At 43.6% G+C, this 17,384-nt stretch overlaps 1 long non-coding RNA gene across 2 annotated transcripts in view; it reads left to right on the forward strand.

Moving 5' to 3' along the window:
* Window positions 1-7,240: 7,240 nt before the first annotated feature.
* LOC128124801 (uncharacterized) overlaps window positions 7,241-17,384 on the forward strand; it is a 32,725-nt gene continuing 22,581 nt past the window's right edge. Inside the window, exons 1-2 of one of the 2 annotated variants that reach the window (XR_008222979.1) lie at window positions 7,271-8,169; window positions 12,466-14,066. This is a non-coding gene — a long non-coding RNA (uncharacterized LOC128124801). Of the gene's footprint in view, window positions 8,170-12,465; window positions 14,067-17,384 lie in introns of both variants that reach the window. The other variant, XR_008222980.1, reaches the window with a different exon arrangement.

Below are 17,384 nucleotides of genomic sequence, written 5' to 3' on the forward strand. Positions count from 1 at the left end.
ATGAGGAAGTAACTCTTAAGCTTCCTAAGCCTCTGCTTCTTCATTAATATACAAGAACACAGACATCTGACCCAGAAGAGCAAACAGAACCCAAGGTGCTTTCTTTGGACCAAAAGGGTGTTATCTACATGAGATCAGGATGTCCTGATTTTGGAACAACTAACATTTTGCAACATGTGATTCTTTGTGGTTAGAGGCTGTCTGGGGCACTGTAGATCACATAACAGGATATGCATTCTAGTATGGATATGCAATGCCCACCTAAAAGACCCACGTGTTTTAAGCTTGGTCCTCAGCTAGTGGTGATTAGACCATGATGGAACTTCATCCATTATGGAAGCAAAGACTATACACATGTAAACCTGTTTGTAAGACTGCTTTCAAGTGAAAAAGAGAGAGATCCAGGGCTCCCTGCTTGCCCAGACTGGCTAGGAAAGTGTCTTCCCATGTTCAGTCATCTACACACAGACACAGAAGCTGCTGCAGTCTGACTACCGCTTACACTACTAGCACCAAACCTATCGATATTTCACACAATGCTGATTTTGCAGACATACAGAATGCATGAGGTGTTGGGTCACAGAGGGTTTCCACAATACATTTATTTATTTTATTTATTTTTATGTGTGTGGCATTTTTGCCTGTATGTATATCTGTGCATTACATGGAAAAAAGTGATCTCAGAGGCCAAAAGTGAGTGTCAGATCCCCTGGGACTGGAGTTACAGATGGTTATGAGCCACCATATGGGTGCTGAGAATCAAAACCAGGTCCTCTGGGAGAACAGCAAGTGCTCTTAACCAGGAGCCACCTCTCCAGCCCCCACTCAAATTTTAAAGGAAAGCCTGAGAAGTCAGACAATTTGTAAGATGATAGGATTCCCTGCAGCAGTCTCTGAGAGAATAATGTATGCATCTATGGGAATGATACCAAATGCACTAGAGATACCAGGATGCTCAAAATGCCAGGAATATGAATGTCTATAGAATGTCACAGGCAACAGGCAAAGTCAGCCCAGGAGAAAAGTCATGTGGGGTACAGCCAGAAAAGCCATAGAGACGGAACTGTCAAAGCCCTTTTGGGGCTCACATTGTTCCCAGAAAATTTGGGGAATCCTACTAGAGTTGTCAGAGTTCCTCTTTCGGGTTCTTCCTTAGTCTTCATACTCAAAGAATTGAAGAACAGACTCACAAAAGAAATTGAGGACAATTTTATTAAAGTCTAAAAAAAAACTCCAAAGCAGACCAATTGTGACCCTCACCAGCTGCCCAGAAGAGGGAGACAAAGAAGAGGAAGAAAGAAAGCCATGCTATTTGAAATGTTAGGCATGGGCGTCAGCCACAATGGCCAGCAATCACCCACATGGTGAGAAAGGGGAGTTTGGGAGAGAAAGTGAAGCCCAAAATGTTAGAGAAAACATCTTAGAAGAGAGACAGAAAGAAGAAAATGGAAAGTTATGCTTTTCTGAGTCCTGAAGGCTCTGTACTGACTGCCCTATGGGTTGGGAATTCGGAGGGGGTTGGTGCGGAAGCAAAGTTATACCTTTAGATCAGTAAAGGTATAATTATTCCTTCTATCTTTTCGGCTTGGCTTAAGGTGAACTAGCCTAGTTCTATGGCTAGATGATTGACTAACACAACTACACACCTGGATTAACTCTTCTGTGTTTGGGATAACTTGAAATATTAAATCTCCACCCATGCCAGAGAAGTAGCTTCCCAAATGTGTCTCCACAGAGCCCTGATCAAGCCTACTGTAACATCATGCCATCACATATTCTGATGCAAGGCACGGAGCTACAGGACTTAATGTTTACCCTTCTGAGTTTCAGTCATCTCTCTCTCTCTCTTTCTCTCTCTCTCTCTCTCTCTCTCTCTCTCTCTCTCTCTCTCTCTCTCTCTCTCTCTCTCTCTCTCTCTCTCTCTCTCCTTCTCACCCTCCTGAGAGGGTCTATGTAGCCTTGGTTGGCCTGGAACTAACATAGACCAAGCTTACCTAAAACTCACAGGCATCCACCTGCCTTTGTCTCCCAAGTGCTGAGATTAAAGGTGTGCCCCACTATCAAGGCCCCATCTCTCCTTTCTATGTCTCCATTTCCTCCTTTTGGAATGGGAATGCTTGTTGTGTTATTGTATTTGGTAAGCATGAAAGGTTGTTCTTTGTTTTTTAGGGGGCTCACAGTTAAAGGTTTGCCTTGAGTCTCAGAGGATACTCTAGGCGTGGACTTTGGAGAAACACCAGAATTATTGAGACATCAAGACTCTTGGAGATGAGTTAAATATGCCTTGCTTCATAAAGATGAACACGAACATTTGGAAGCCAAGGGTAGAATGTTATGATATTGTTATCTCTGGTGTTGAAGGTTTGGTCCTCAGTTGGTGGTATTATCAAGACGTGATGAGACCATAAGGGCACTAGCTTCATCATTAAATCCATGATGATTTCATAGTTCAATGGGCTGTTAGGAGCTAGGGTCTCAATAAGGCAGCAGACCACTTGTAATGTGCTTTTGAAAAGTGTATCTTGTCCATGGAACCATCGTCTCTCTCTTTTTCTTTCAACTTTCTGTATACTATGAGGTGAACACCTTTCCATTAGGTAGATGACAAGTAACACCCCTTACTCCATCTGAAAGCATCCCCAGACACTGCCAAATATCCTGTGGGGAGAAAGGAAAGAACTGATCCCAAACTAGAACCAGTACAGTGGAGACTCTGAACCACTGGTTTCTCTTGCAATTCAGAAGATCCTGTACCCTGGGTGTGGGACCCCATCAGACATCCATGAGCTAAGGATTAAGTGTCAGCTGTCCCTTAGAAGTTCCATAGATTTTAGAAATATTCCAGCATTGCATACCACCACTACAACCTAGTTGCAGAATATTCTCAACACTTCAAATAGAATCCTGTTCCCTGTACCCCTAGTCCTTGTTAGCTACAGTAGGTCTACTTTCAAATGCTTTGGTTTTGAGGTTGAAATTTTTGCATTAGATTTCATTTGGGATAAAGTTTTGCTAATAAAAAGTTTGGAGCTGGGGGTAGAGGGATGTTGTGGTGGCACAACTTTAATCCCAGCACTTGGGAGACAGAGGCAAGTGGACCTCTGTGAGTTTGAGGCCAGCCTGATCTCCAGAATTCCAGGACAGCCAAGAATACATAGTGAGACTCTGTCAAATACATGGATATAAATCTAGATATTTGAAATATATAAATATATATTTAATTTTATATATATATTGGAAACTTCTTCCTGGCTCCAGGCCGCCTCCCAATGGATCTAGATTTGAGGTGTCCTAAATGTGTGGGAGTGATCATCCTGACTCTACAAAGTCAATTTTCTCACAAGAGACATTTCCCAACTAGTTATAAACACATAAATGAGCCAGCACTGCCCTGAAGGGCCAAATCAATTTTAACTACCAAGAAAATTAAGCAGCTGATCCATGGCATTGCCCGTGCCCTAATTTACAGTAAAGAGAATAACAAGGCCTCCGCACTCTCATTTTGTTTTCCCTCCTGAAGCCACTTTGCACAGTGAGTACTTACATGCAACACTCCCACTCCAGAGACCAGCAGCCAGCAGCGGGTGACACAGAACACAGCCCTGACTATCCCACTATGGTGGCCCTTCCTATCCTCCAGGGACTTTCTACTTCCAGGCCTATTTTAGGCACTCCCACTTTCAGCAAGCTTCTGTTCTGTTTGGTGGTGTGCACCCAGAGAACTGTGGGCTTCTGATGAACCAAAGCCATGTCAGTCCAGTCACATGTTTTCCCACCTGTTGTGGAACATTTGTTTAACTAGGCACAGCTGTATTACATTTGTTTATGCTGCATTTGCTTAACTACGTAAAGATGTGCTGCATTAGCGTTAATTAAATAAAATTAAACTGGGCCCAGAGAGGAGGGGTAGCAACTAGTTGGCAGGAAGTAGCGGGAAGGAGCGTAGCATGGGTTTTTCAATTGGGGTGGTGTGGAAGGAGAGCGGCTTACAGGACGCCAGCAAAGAGAGAAAGTTAGCCACTTAGCTGCTCTAACTCTCTGAGCTCGCAGGCTTTCACCCTAGCCTATGGATCTCGAGTTTTCTTAGAATGATAGAGACTTAGGAAAAGCTGCCTTTAGTGGCAGCAACAGAGCCATTGTCTGGGGGAAGAGAATTCCTTCGTAGCCAGCTGCTAATAGTTTGAAGTGCAGCCAATGTGACGAAGCACCCAGCCTTAGTGCCTGGAACAGAGGCATTTGTTAACATCTAGCCAATGGTTATATAGTGACAGTTCCAAGTCCAGGAGAAGAGTCTTCATTGACTTCCTCATCTCACACCCTTTGTTTTGTGACACTATTCCTGAGGAGGTATGAACACAGGGTGTTTTTCTATATTGAAGCAGGTCCAAAAGTCAAAGAAAATCTTGGGGACATGAAAAGGGAGCCCCTCACTCCAGATTCTGGTTGGAGCCTCTTGCCAGCAGAGAAGCAAGAATTCCAGAACAATAGCAACTGCTTAAAGTCCTCTTCAAACCATCAATCTGCAGTCTTCTCATAATTTCACCAGAGATCCCATTTAGAGGGAAAGAAGAAACTTTTGGTAGGACCCTAGGAGCTTCTAGTGTTACCTTATCAGATTATAACTCCATACACAGCATCTCTGGAGCCATCCCTCTTCTCTCCTGCCTAAAAACAGAAAGAATGGGGAGGGAGGCTTTCTCAGCAGCCTTTTCAGATATAATCTAAGAACCACCAATATAGCATGCGTGGCTAGCACTAAGACAATTGCTTGCTCTCCCTTGGGTGTGTCTTTTCCGTACTCTTCCTTAGGAAGCACACACTCCTACTTGAATGTGTCTTTATTCTGACTGCTTCTTTTTCTCTTAACTCTCATACTTTAGCCTGTACTAAAATATCTTTCTGGGCTGGAGAGATGGTTCAGAGGTTAAGAGCACTGGCTATTCTTCCAAAGGACCGGGGTTCAATTCCCAGCAACCACATGGTGGCTCACACCCATCTGTAACGAGATCTGGTGCCCTCTTCTGGCATGTAGGCATACATACAGGCAGAACACCATATACATAATAAATAAATAAATCTTTAAAAATATATATCCTTCAGGGATGGATGCATGGTTCACTGATAAAGAGCAATTGTTGATCTTGCAGAGGACCCAAGTTCAGTTCCCAGAAACCATATAACACCTCAGAACCATCCAGTTCCAGGGAACTGACACCATCTTCCGGTCTCAACAGGCAACAGACACACACGGTGGTGTACATGCATATATGCAGGCAAAAACATAGACACATTTTTAAAATTTATCTTTCCTAAAAATCTCCAAATTTGGGGCTGGAGAGATGGCTCAGTGGTTGAGAGAGCTGACTGTTCTTCCCAAGGACTTGGGTTCAATTCCCAGCACGCACATGGCAGCTCACAACTGTCTGTGACTCCAGTTCCAGGAGACCTGACACCCATGGCAAAACACCAATACACATAAAATAAAAATAAATTATTTTTAAAAATCTCCAACTCCTTTTTTTTTCTTTTCTTTTTTGGTTTTTCGAGACAGGGTTTCTCTGTGTAGCTTTTGCGCCTTTCCTGGAACTCGCTTTGGAGACCAGGCTGGCCTTGAACTCACAAAGATCCACCTGGCTCTGCCTCCCAAGTGCTGGGATTAAATGCATGCGCCGCCGCCACCCGGCAAAAATCTCCAACTCTATTTCATTAATCTGCTACTCCTGAAATCTTTTTTGGAAGCCATGAATCCTAGTTTGGCCTAAGTGGAGATCCCTAAAAATTCAGGTAAACAATTCAGGCTGAGAGTGGCACTGAGGAGCCGAGTCTTTGTCCCATGCCTGCTGATACATAGAAATAGATGCCCAGAATAAAATTCCCATGCTTCCTTTGTTTCGGGGAGGTATTGCTTTGGAAATATCTCCTTTTGTAAAGAACAGAAACTTTATATAGTCTGCTCCCTTAAGAGTTAATCAAGGACCTGGCTTGGTCTGCCCCAAGGAAGGTGAGTTCACTTTATGATAATGTGCTTTTTTTTTTTCTTCCCAGAATCCCCACCTCCAATGCAGTACCTAAGAGATGAGCCACCATGAGGTTCAACTTAGTCTATCCACCTTCAAAAAGTATAACTTTTTCTTTTAGATGCTGGCCAGAGCCTAAGTATGCTTTTAAATGTCCTAACTGGGGCTGGAGGGGTTGCTCAGCAGTTTAAGAGCATAGGGTTGGTGTCCCACACCTTCAATCCCAGCATTTGGAAGGCAGAAGCAGGAGGATCTCTGTGAGTTAGAGGCCAGCGTGGTCTATAGCATGAGTTCCAGGATTCCAGAACAGCCAAGGCTACATAGAGAAACCCTGTCTTGTGAAGAGGGGGAAAAAAAAAAGCACAGGGTTCTGTTTCTGTTCCCAGCATCTACCTGATGGCTCAAAACTGTAATTCCAGATCCTATGGGGATCCAATGCCCTCCACACTACTGAACACACAGCGTATATATACATGTAGACAAACCACTCATACACATAAAATGAAAATAAGAATGTTTTACCAAAGACCAAAACTCCCTATCTAACACTGAAATTCCTTGCTCTCTTTCTAAAGCTCCTCTCCCCTGCAGCATGTGGATGTCTGCTGGCAGGTATCTGACCTCCTGCAGCCTTATCTCAAAAAGCACGGCTTTTGTTCTTCTCCATTCTTCTTTTCAGGCAGCTGTGAGATTCATAGTTAGCTTGCCTTGGGGTTTTCATTTTAAACTCTGCAAGCTTCTGTGTGAGTCTGTTTGTCCTCAAACTTCCATCTGTAACTGTTCTTAAATTCTCTTATTAGTTAAACTAAGAACCTCAAGAGGGGCCCCTAATTTCCCAAGTATTATATGATGGCTCTGCTGGGACGCCCCAAGATTTCTGGTAACACTTCTTTCACCTTTTCTTTTTTTGGGGGGAGGTGGTGGTGGCACTGGTGGTGTAACAGCCCTAGCTGTCCTGAACTCTGTCTAGGTAGACGAGGCTGGCCTCGAACTCAGAGATCCACCTGCCTCTGCCTCCCCCAGGCTGGGATTAAAGGTGCTATGCCACCACACACTGCTTCACCTTTTCTTTGACAGAGGAAATGAACCCTTCCCTGCACCCCTAAACGCCATCACTTTTGCTCTGCTTACCTGCTACAGGTAATAAATCTTTGTCCACATTCTTTCTTGGCTGTAGTTGTTTGGCAAAGGCCAAAAGACTTTGCACACATTAGGATGTGAAATCACTGTTTAGTGACAATGAATGCCACACCTATTCTACTGTTTGCTGCTACCCCAGTGAATGGTGTTGGCGGTGAATGTTCAGAAAACGACAGTTCAGTGAATGGAAGCATATCATCTTTGAATATTGTGCTCCTGTTCAATAGCACAGTTTCAATAATTACATAACAAAGTACAGGCCAATGTTGATTTTTATACTGAGGTACTAAATACGGCCTGGTAACTGCCTATGGCTGATCTTCCGGGGATGTCTTTGGTGTTCTGAGATAAAACTTGTGGCTCGTGTTTTATTCACCGCTTTGTCTTACAGAGTTAACGGTTGCGTTTCCAATAAGAAAGCAAAGTCAGTGCTCAAATGTCCTGGCATTCTCACGACCAACCTCCTCTCTTCATCGAACACCTCAGGGCTTTTCATGTCTGGGAAACCGTAACCAGGCCCCTTCCCACTACGTCTCTCAACTTCTTCAGATCCTATACTAGCCCTTCAGTCAGTCAAAAACTCTTCAGCATGGAGGTAAATAGGCCCGCGCCGAGAACCTAACAGCAAAAGAGAAAGCGAATGCGCGCGTGGCCCTCTGGGAATTGTAGTGTCGGGAGGCACAATCGGGCAGGAAACCGACTTCTCAGGCGCCCAAGAGTCCGAGTTCGAGGAGGCGGGGCGAGCGGAGAGACGTAAAGCCCGCGCGCAGCCTTCTGGGAGCTACAGTATTAAGCTCTGGTGTTGCTCTCAACTTTCCTCCTGCGGTTCGTGACAAGTGACGAACCGGGGTCGATCTTGGTCTAGGCTCGCACTCCGAGCCTGTCGGCCACAGAATGAGGGTCAGGACCAAGGGGCGAGACCGGAAGCGCACGCACGGGCCTCTGGGAGGTGTAGTCGGCGCGCAGGCGCAATCCCAGCTAGTAGCGGCGGCCTTTGTTTTGCGATTCGGCGGTGAGTAAGATGGGGGCGTTGGGGTGGAGGTGGGAGGCTGGGCGGGCGAGGGGAGGGGTCTGAGGCCACAGTCGGAGAAGGTACCCAACCGCACCGGTGCATGTGGCGTTCTCTCTGCTTCTTTACCCCTTCGGGTGTCGCTTCGGGAACCAAAGGGACGGGACCGAGGAGGTGGGGCTGGCCTCTAGGGATCTCGGGATCTTTGAGGAGGATCTTGGCCCTGGGTCCAAGCTTTGTCCCAAGACTTGGAATCCCCGAGTTTGGGGCAAATATTGCAGTGATTGAAAACAGTCTACCCGAGAGGGAAGGGCTTCTATCCCAACTTTCCCAGCTGCCTAAGACAAATTGAGTGCCGCTCTGGGTGTCAGTCACCATTCTCATGCTTACATTAATACTAAGAATACGGAGTTGGGGAGATGCTGAGTAGGGAAAGTGCAAGCATGAAGAACTGACTTCGAATTCCCAACCCCATGTAAAGCTAGCCGGATGGTGTGCTCACTTGTTGTGTCCGCAATCCCAGTTTTCACAGGACGAGACAGGAGAAATCCCTGATACCCAGCAGTGAACAACACCAACAAGCTTGTACAGTAGTAGGCTTCCTCATGATGTTTTTCAAAATGTCTTTAGTGTTAGTTAACCCTCCCAGTATTTCTTCATCTACCATGCCCTCCTATTTCCTATCCCAATCTAAGCCTTCCTGTACTGTTATTACCCTTTAACTCTTTCATACCACTTTGTTCTGTCACCCCCTCCCATGAAATCACCCATCCACATGTACACACACACACACACACACACACACACACACACACACACACACACACACACATGCGCGCGCACATCCCTGTGGCCCCTTACAAAATTTACTGGCTTCTATGAGTATTTCAAATGAAACATACATATCCAAAGATTCAAAGCTAACACCCACAGATAGGAGGGGGGGGGAAGTTTGTCTTTTTGGGTCCGGGTTGCCTCAGAATGATTGTTTCCAGCTCCATCCATTTATCTGCGAATTTAATAATTTCATTTTTCTTAGTAGCTGAATAGTATTTCATTGTGTGAATATACCACATTTTCATTATCCATTCATTGTTTGATGGCCATTTAGGCTGTTGCAATTTTCTGGCTGTTGTGACTAGAGCAGCAATGAACATGAATGAGCAGGTATCTCTCTAGTAGGATACAGAGTTCTTTGAGTATGAATCTGAGAATGATTATATCATAGATCTATTTCTAGCTCTTTGAGGAACCTCCACACTGATTTCCATAGTGACTGTACCAGGTTGCACTCCCCACAGCGTGAATTAGTGCTCCCTTTTCCCCACATCTACCCCAGCATTTGTTGCTGGGACTCTGGCTTTTTCCCCCAGGTATGTGTATGAGTGTTTTTTACACATGTATGTATATGCACCATGTGCATGCCAGGTGCTCAAAGAAGTCAGAAGAGGGCATAGGATCAACTAGAACTGGAGTTACAGATGGCTATGAGCTGCCACATAGGTGCTGGAACTGAACCTAGGTTCTTTACAAAAGCAGTAAGTGCTCTTTACTGAGCCACCACTCCAGCACCTGGATTATGTTTTCTCAACCTGCCACCCTCCCCTACCCTGCACCAAGGATTTTGTTTCATTAGATTAAGCATAGAGGTTGAAGCATCCTTAATCTGAGAGTCTAAAACTTTTGCACATTTTAAGCCAAAAAAAAAAAATCTATGCAAAAATTCCAAACTTCAAAAATCCCTGAAATCTGAAACACTTCTGGTTCCAAGCATTTCAGATCAGAATATCCATGAATAACTTTGGCCCCACAGGTGTCCACCTGACAGTTTTTGCAGATATTCCCTTCCTCACTGCCCAGATACAGCTGCTATAAGGGTACCTCCAGGAGTGCAGTTTCTGGTGGACCCTAACTTGCCCATAATTCTTTGCCACTTTTTTGTTAATTCTCAAACACCATTTTATTTCATGGCTCGGTGGTTAGCAGCACATGTAGATGACCCAAGTTGGATTCTCAGTATGGACATCAGATGACACCTAACCACCTGTAACTCTAGCTCCAGGGAAGTCTGATGTCTCTGCCTTCTTGCAGGCAAAGACAGACACACACGCGCTCACACACACACACACACACACACACACACACACACACACACACATACACACACCAATTCACTCACATATACAGAATAAAAATAAACTCTTAAAAGATGTTCTTCATCTAAATTGTTGGAAATGACCTTATAGCCTAAGGTACTGTTGCCTATTTACATACTTCAGGAGGTCACCTAGACTCCACAGGAAAATCTGACCTTCACCTCAACTGGAGAGAACCCTTCTAGCCTGTTTAACGTTCCTGTTAATCAGCTGCCCCACCAGAAATAAGTCTAGACTGGCTCAGCTAAGGACACTCGTGGTTTCAGGAACAAGTGACCTTTTAGGGCTTGGTTGTATATTTTACCAAGGAGGAGTTGGGGCAACTGGAATCTTCCCAGTGGGCCCTATACCATACTGTGATGATGCAGACTTTTGGGCTCTCTTAGTAAGACTGCCTCCCTATTCCTGATGCTTTGCTTACATTGTGGACTCTAGTTCTCCTGAATTAAAAACGGGTGTAGGACTTACATTTAAAAGCAAATACCTGGACTTTGACTTCAGGAACTTGATTATTTAATTGTAGAGAATATCAAATAGAATAAATTTTAGTAAGTCACAGACCTAACCTGAAAATACCAGAAGCAGAGAAACACAAGGTGAGTGAGATACATTGGCCCTGTGGTTGTAAAATCTCAGGGTAGACGTGGGTCATCCTTTTGTGTTCTCAGGAGCCCTCTTACTCTTTGCACCACCATCTTTATTTGGGGTGCTGTAACAAAATAGAGTGAGTCAATTATAAACAATAGAAATGTATTGCTCTCAGTTCTGGAGGCTGGGGATTCCAAGAGCAAAGTACCAGCAGATTCAGTATCTTGTGAGGGCCCATTCATTATTGATGGCACCTTGCTGCATCGTCATATGGCAGAAAGGGCAAAGGAGGGACTCAAGAGATGGCTCAGTGGTTAAGAGCACTTACTGTTCTTGCAGAAAACCTGGGTTGTGTTTCAGTTTATTTAAGTATGTGTATCTGTCTAAATGTATGTCATGTGTACAGATGCTGGCTGAGTCGGGAACAGAATATCAGATCCTCTGAAGCTAGAGTTACATGTAGTTGTGAACACATAACATGGGTGCTGGGCCACACACGTTGTAGGCAAGTCCCCTACCACTGAGCTGTATCCTGGCACCCATACACCAATTTTGATATGCGTGAAACTGAGTTACCATCTTTGCAGAACTAATGCTTGGTCAGGGAGGAGGTCACACAAAACATAAAGTAAGAATAACATAAAATTACAGATTTTGGTAAGTGCTAAGAAAAGGAATAGATTGCGGTAAGTGCTAAGAAAATCAGTAGTTTCGTTGTTTGAACAGTGATCCTTTACCAGTTTTCAAGAATGATAAGAAATACTGTCCTGCTCATGTAGTATGTCTGCCAAGCACTTACTGTGGCCGGGGTACAGTTGTTGCCCAGATGGACAGAATCTCTGCCCTGTAGGGATCCTGTTTCTTTCTGGGTTCGCAGAACAGTTAAATTTTTCTGTTACTTTTAGGTGTCTTCCTATATAGTCCAAGCTGGCCTCAGACTTGCAATACTTCTGTTGTTGTTGATGATGTTGTTGTTGTTCTTTGTTTTTGTTTTTGAGACAGGGTTTCTGTTTGTAGCCCTGGTCATCCTGGAACTCTCTCTGTAGACCAGGCTGGCCTCAAATTCAAAAGATTCACCTGCCTTTGCATCCTGAAAACAGGGATTAAAGGGGTGTGCCACCACCCAAAGATTTTCAGTACTTTCAATCCTCCTGCTTCAGCTTCTTGCATACAAGACAAGTATGTGCCTCCGTTCTGGCTAAAATCTATATAAATATATAAATTTAAATTTTATTTTATATATGTATTTTGCTTGCATGCATGTATGTCTGTGTCCCAATGCATGCCTGATGCCTACAGAGATTAGAAGAGGGCATTGGATTCCCTGGAACTGTAGTTATAGATGGTTGTGGGCTGACATGTAGAAAATTAAACCTAGGTCCTCTGCAAGAACAAGTATTTTTAAACACCAAGCCATCCCTCCAGCCCCCATAAAAGCTATTTTTAAACTCATGCACTAAACTTACCAAAATTATCAGTTTCACACACATACACAAACTCAAGCTACATGCCACACAAACTCTTTTCTCTTAGAACAATTTCTTGTTTCTTTCAGATTTAGAAATCAGACAAGAAAACAGATTTTCAGATCCAAAACAAAGCATCTCTGGAAAATAGTAGTTTTTCTGATGGGAAAACTGGGGGTGGTGTATGGCACTTCAAGAATAAGAACATTGTAGGTCCCTGAGAACACAGGTGTGAGAGGTAAGTGGAGCAGGTGATTTTCATTCCTATGAAAATACCCACTTAGAAGAAAGAGAATGGGGCTGAGGAAAACTTGAGTCTGAGCACTGATCTCTCAGCTCAACCAATGACTTTTGAAAAGCAAGGCCCCCTCACATGTGGGGAACACATGGAAAGGGAGAAGCTGGACTCAAATGATCAATCAAAAACTAATACAAAAAAGAAACTCTACAAATGCCAGAAATTTCTAAAGGACTTTAGTCACAGTTCAGCACTCATTGAACATCACCAAATACACACAGTAGAAGGAAGACTTTATTCATGCTGTGAATATGGAACGGTTAAGCACTAACCAAACACCATAAACAATCAACACCAATGAGAAACCGTACAAATATTCTTAGTGTGGAAGGGCCTGTAACCAGATTGCCCCACTGATCCAGCACCAGAGAACTCACAAAGGTGAGAAGCCATATGAGTGAAGTAAATGTGGGAAATCCTTCAGCTTCAGCTCCTCCTTCAACCAGCAGACTCACACAGTTAACAAGCCCTATGAGTGCAGTGAGTTATGGATCATCAAATTATCCACCTCACCCAGCACCTACGAACCCACAATGGAGAGAAGCCCTGTCATTGGGAATTTGGCAAGGCCTTGAGCCATATAGCTCATCTCTGACCAAACACCATCAAATCCACACTCGAGAGAAGCCTTATGGAGGCTATGAGTGGGAGAAAGCCTTCACACAGGAGAAAAGCCCTGTGAATGCAGTGACTGTGGCAAGGCCTTCAGCCACAGCTCAACTCTAACAGAATATCAGAAAACTCATAATGGGGAAAAGCTAGCTTGCTCCCCTCATTTAGCATCAGAGGAGCCACACAGGAGAGAAGCTCTATGAATGTAGTGAGTGTAGAGCCTTCAGCCAGAATTTCTTTCTCATAGAACAGCAGAGGATTCACACCAAAGAAAAGCCTTATGGGTGCAGTGAATGTGGGAAATCCTTCAGCCACAGCTCATCACTCAGCCAGTATGAAAGGACACACACTGGGAAAAAGCCTTATGAGTATCAGGATTGTGGCAAGGCCTTCAATTAGAGCACCCAATCTTACTCAGCACCAGAGGATCCATAGGAGAGAAACCATACAAGTACAAGGACTGTGACAAAGCCTTCACACACAGCTCTTCTCTTACCGATCACCAGAGAACTCATACCTACTCCACATGGGGACGTCTTAAGCCAATCCATCCAGTACTAGACTTACCACTGTCATTCTCATGAGAACACAAATATACATAAAGTTGTCATGTACCACACTCTCCTCAGAGGTATCAGAAATGACAGTGACCATCAAGCTCCAAGTCATTCCTGGATCTAAACAGTAAGAAAACGTGGACACCATCAACACGAATCCATCAACCTTGAATGTTCATTAATGTATTCTAGTATCTACAAAGAAGAAATTGAACAAGTACAGGTCTGTGATAATTTTTGTCTTCATTTGTGTTCAAGGATTTACCATATTTCAAATCAGAGCTGTTCAAAGTGGTGAGAAATTTAAAAGAACTAAATGACATCAGAACTTGTTTTTGGTTTTTTTTTTTTTTTTTTTTTTTTGGTTTTTCAAGACAGGGTTTCTCTGTGTAGCTTTGCGCCTTTCCTGGGACTCACTTGGTAGTCCAGGCTGGCCTCGAACTCACAGAGATCCGCCTGGCTCTGCCTCCCGAGTGCTGGGATTAAAGGCGTGCGCCACCACGCATGTGCAATTTGTTATTATTGCACATGATACTCTTGAAGTGGTGCTTCAGAATAGGTCAAGTTGACTCTGATAGCCCCAGAAAATACAACAGCAAAGTGTTTCAAAAATAAATAGCATCTTCATGGAATTTCTATGAATACTTGACTATCTCAGCACACAGCTGATTTTTTAAATAAATTGATAAGGGTAAACCCTTATCAGCAGTGCCCCAGATTTCAGTTCTATATTCCAAAATATCAGCCTACTAAAAACAGAAATTAAGCTAGATATCTTAATAATTTTACAATAAATTAAGTAATGTGCAATAGGATTCAAAAGCTTTGTATGAGAAAATTTCAGACATAGAACTACTTACATGGAGCCTCAGATTCTTAGGTGAATTCACTCTGTTCTCAAATTTTACCGCAAAATACATGGGTATTAGAAATGCAGATACTGCTGTTTTACGAAAAAGGGGAAGATTTATTCAGTTGTTAAGCTACCATCTCATGAACAAACTAATTCTTTCCTGAAGTAGTTTTTCAGTGATTTGTGTATCTCAATGTCCAGTAACCTTTTGTTTTTGTTACTATTTTCACATTTGATTTATAGACAGAGTCTCAGGTAGCCCACACTAGCCTTGAACTTAGCTGTGTGGCTTACGCTGGCCTTGAACTCTTGGTGCCCCTGCTTCTGTCTCCTAATTGCTGGGAGTATGTCCCTACATGTGTTAAACTTTTGCTTTTATGCCCCAGCCAGCGAGGTCTTCAACGGGGACCTGAAGGGAGGGCTGGCGAATGAGAGGGACAAGAGACACAAAGAATGAGAGCAAGACAGGATGTCTGATCAAGCTCCAAAATTTTATTTTCCTCTTAAGGCATATATAGGCGGGGGCAAGGGGGGGGGGGTACAAGCAGGGAGGGGACTTTAATCATGGGTTGTTCAGCTAGCAGGGAACGTTGCTATGTGGATTATCTATCTACTCTTGCCTAACTGCCTAACTGCAGCACGGTCACCCGATTTCTGAGAAGAGGTTCTGGTGCTATGGAGACTTAAGCAAGGCCTAGATCTAAGAAAAGAGGAGAGAAGCCCAAATATGGCAGCATGTGTGTAAAGGGTCGCTTAGGCTTATGACTCCCGTCACTTTTATATTCAACTTGAAAGCTCTTGGGTTTTGGCGGGGGGAGGGGGGGTTGTTGGGTTTTTGTTGTTGTTATTTTTATTTTTCTGTCTGTGTAGCTTTGGAGCTTGTCCTGGAACTCACTCTATAGACCAGGCTGGCCTCGAACTCACAGAGATCCACCTGCCCCTGCCTCCTGAGTGCTGGATTTAAAGGTGTGTGCCACCACCGCCCAGCTGAAAGCTCCTTTCAATATTTAGCTTTAACACTTCATTTTTTTTTTTTTTTTTTTTTTTTTTTTTTTTTTTTTTTTGGTTTTTTTCGAGACAGGGTTTCTCTGTGTAGCTTTGCGCCTTTTTCCTGGAACTCACTTGGTAGCCCAGGCTGGCCTCGAACTCACAGAGATCCGCCTGGCTCTGCCTCCCGAGTGCTGGGATTAAAGGCGTGCGCCACCACCGCCCGGCCTTCATTTTTATATTTAACTTGCAAGTCCACAATATTTCATTGAACCCCAAATCCACAAATAGTTTTCTGAAAACCACAACCTGTAAATGGTGACTTGTCATAATTTGTTAGAAAGAATATTGGCTGGTTTGGGTCCTCAACTATCAATAGTGTTTATATCAGATGATTTTATTTTGTTTCTGTGGTTTGTTTGTTTTGTTGGGGTTTTTGTTTTTGTTTTTTGAGACAGGGTTTCTCTGTGTAGCTTTGCGCCTTTCCTGGAACTTGCTTTGGAGACCAGGCTGGCCTCGAACTCACAGAGATCCGCCTGCCTCTGCCTCCCGAGTGCTAGGATTAAAGGCATGTGCCACCATCGCCCGGCTGATTTTATTTTGTAATAATGGTGCTAGGGTATAAATTTCTAACTATTCTAAAGTTTCTCATCAGTAGTGTTTACATCAGATGATTTAATTTAGTAATCACTGTGCTAAGATAACAAATTTCTAACTATTCTGAAGTTTCTCTTGGAATGAGACATGTTTTAGTCTTCCAACATTGTTCTTTGGTATGCTTGTAGGATGCCTTTTTGGAATTGTGTAGTGTGGGTGTGTGGACTCACGTGGGTCCATTGAGTGAAGACTCATAGGCACCTTAAGAATGAATCTAGCCTTTCTTGGCTTCAGGGGGATTCAGCCTCTAAGAACTGAAGCACTTTCCCTTCATCCAGGGCATTTTTATTTTTCTCCATATTTACACTTTAGCCAGCTGATTTCCATATGCTCAAAACAACCTGAAAGAAGCTTCCAAAAATACAATGCCAAGTGCAAATTTCTTGATTCATCAGGTACCATAGTTTTCCAGGTTTGCCAAACAAAGTTTTGCATAGGCTTTGTATCTTTGGGAAACTCTCAGACAAAATTCACATAGGGCAACAAGAGAATCAAAGGGTATCTGCTAAACAAAACATGGATTAGGGCTAGGTGCTAACACTCTGGAGCCAGGCCAGGTATAGCCCAGTGGGAATGCTGCCACAGAAGTGAAAGTTTGAAATGTAGAAGGTGGTGACACCTGTAATCCCAGCATTAAGGAAGCTGATACTGGAGTATTGCCACATTTAAGGCCAGCTTGGGTTATATGGTTTTTGAGAACCTGTCTCAAAAACTGTAAGGGTTGGAAATGTAGCTCAGTGGTGTGCATGGATGCTTGCCTAGCATCTACCACAAGGCCCAGGATTTGATCTCCCAAACAGAAGAAAAACAAAAACAAAAACAAAAACTGAGCTATACACGATACATGTGAGTGAAGATGTTGCATTAAAACCCATTATTCTGTATGCTAGCTTAAAAGTTGTTCTAAATGTAACTAACACACACACAAACACACACACACACACACACACACACCCCTACCTATATACACCTGTCTTAAGGACTGGCATTTAATAAACATCTATAATCCCAGCACCGAGAAAGCAGAGGCAGAAGAATCACAAA

The sequence above is a fragment of the Peromyscus californicus genome, unplaced genomic scaffold, assembly GCF_007827085.1.
Source record: "Peromyscus californicus insignis strain IS unplaced genomic scaffold, ASM782708v3 Scaffold_4__1_contigs__length_199733344, whole genome shotgun sequence".
NCBI lineage: Eukaryota > Metazoa > Chordata > Mammalia > Rodentia > Cricetidae > Peromyscus > Peromyscus californicus.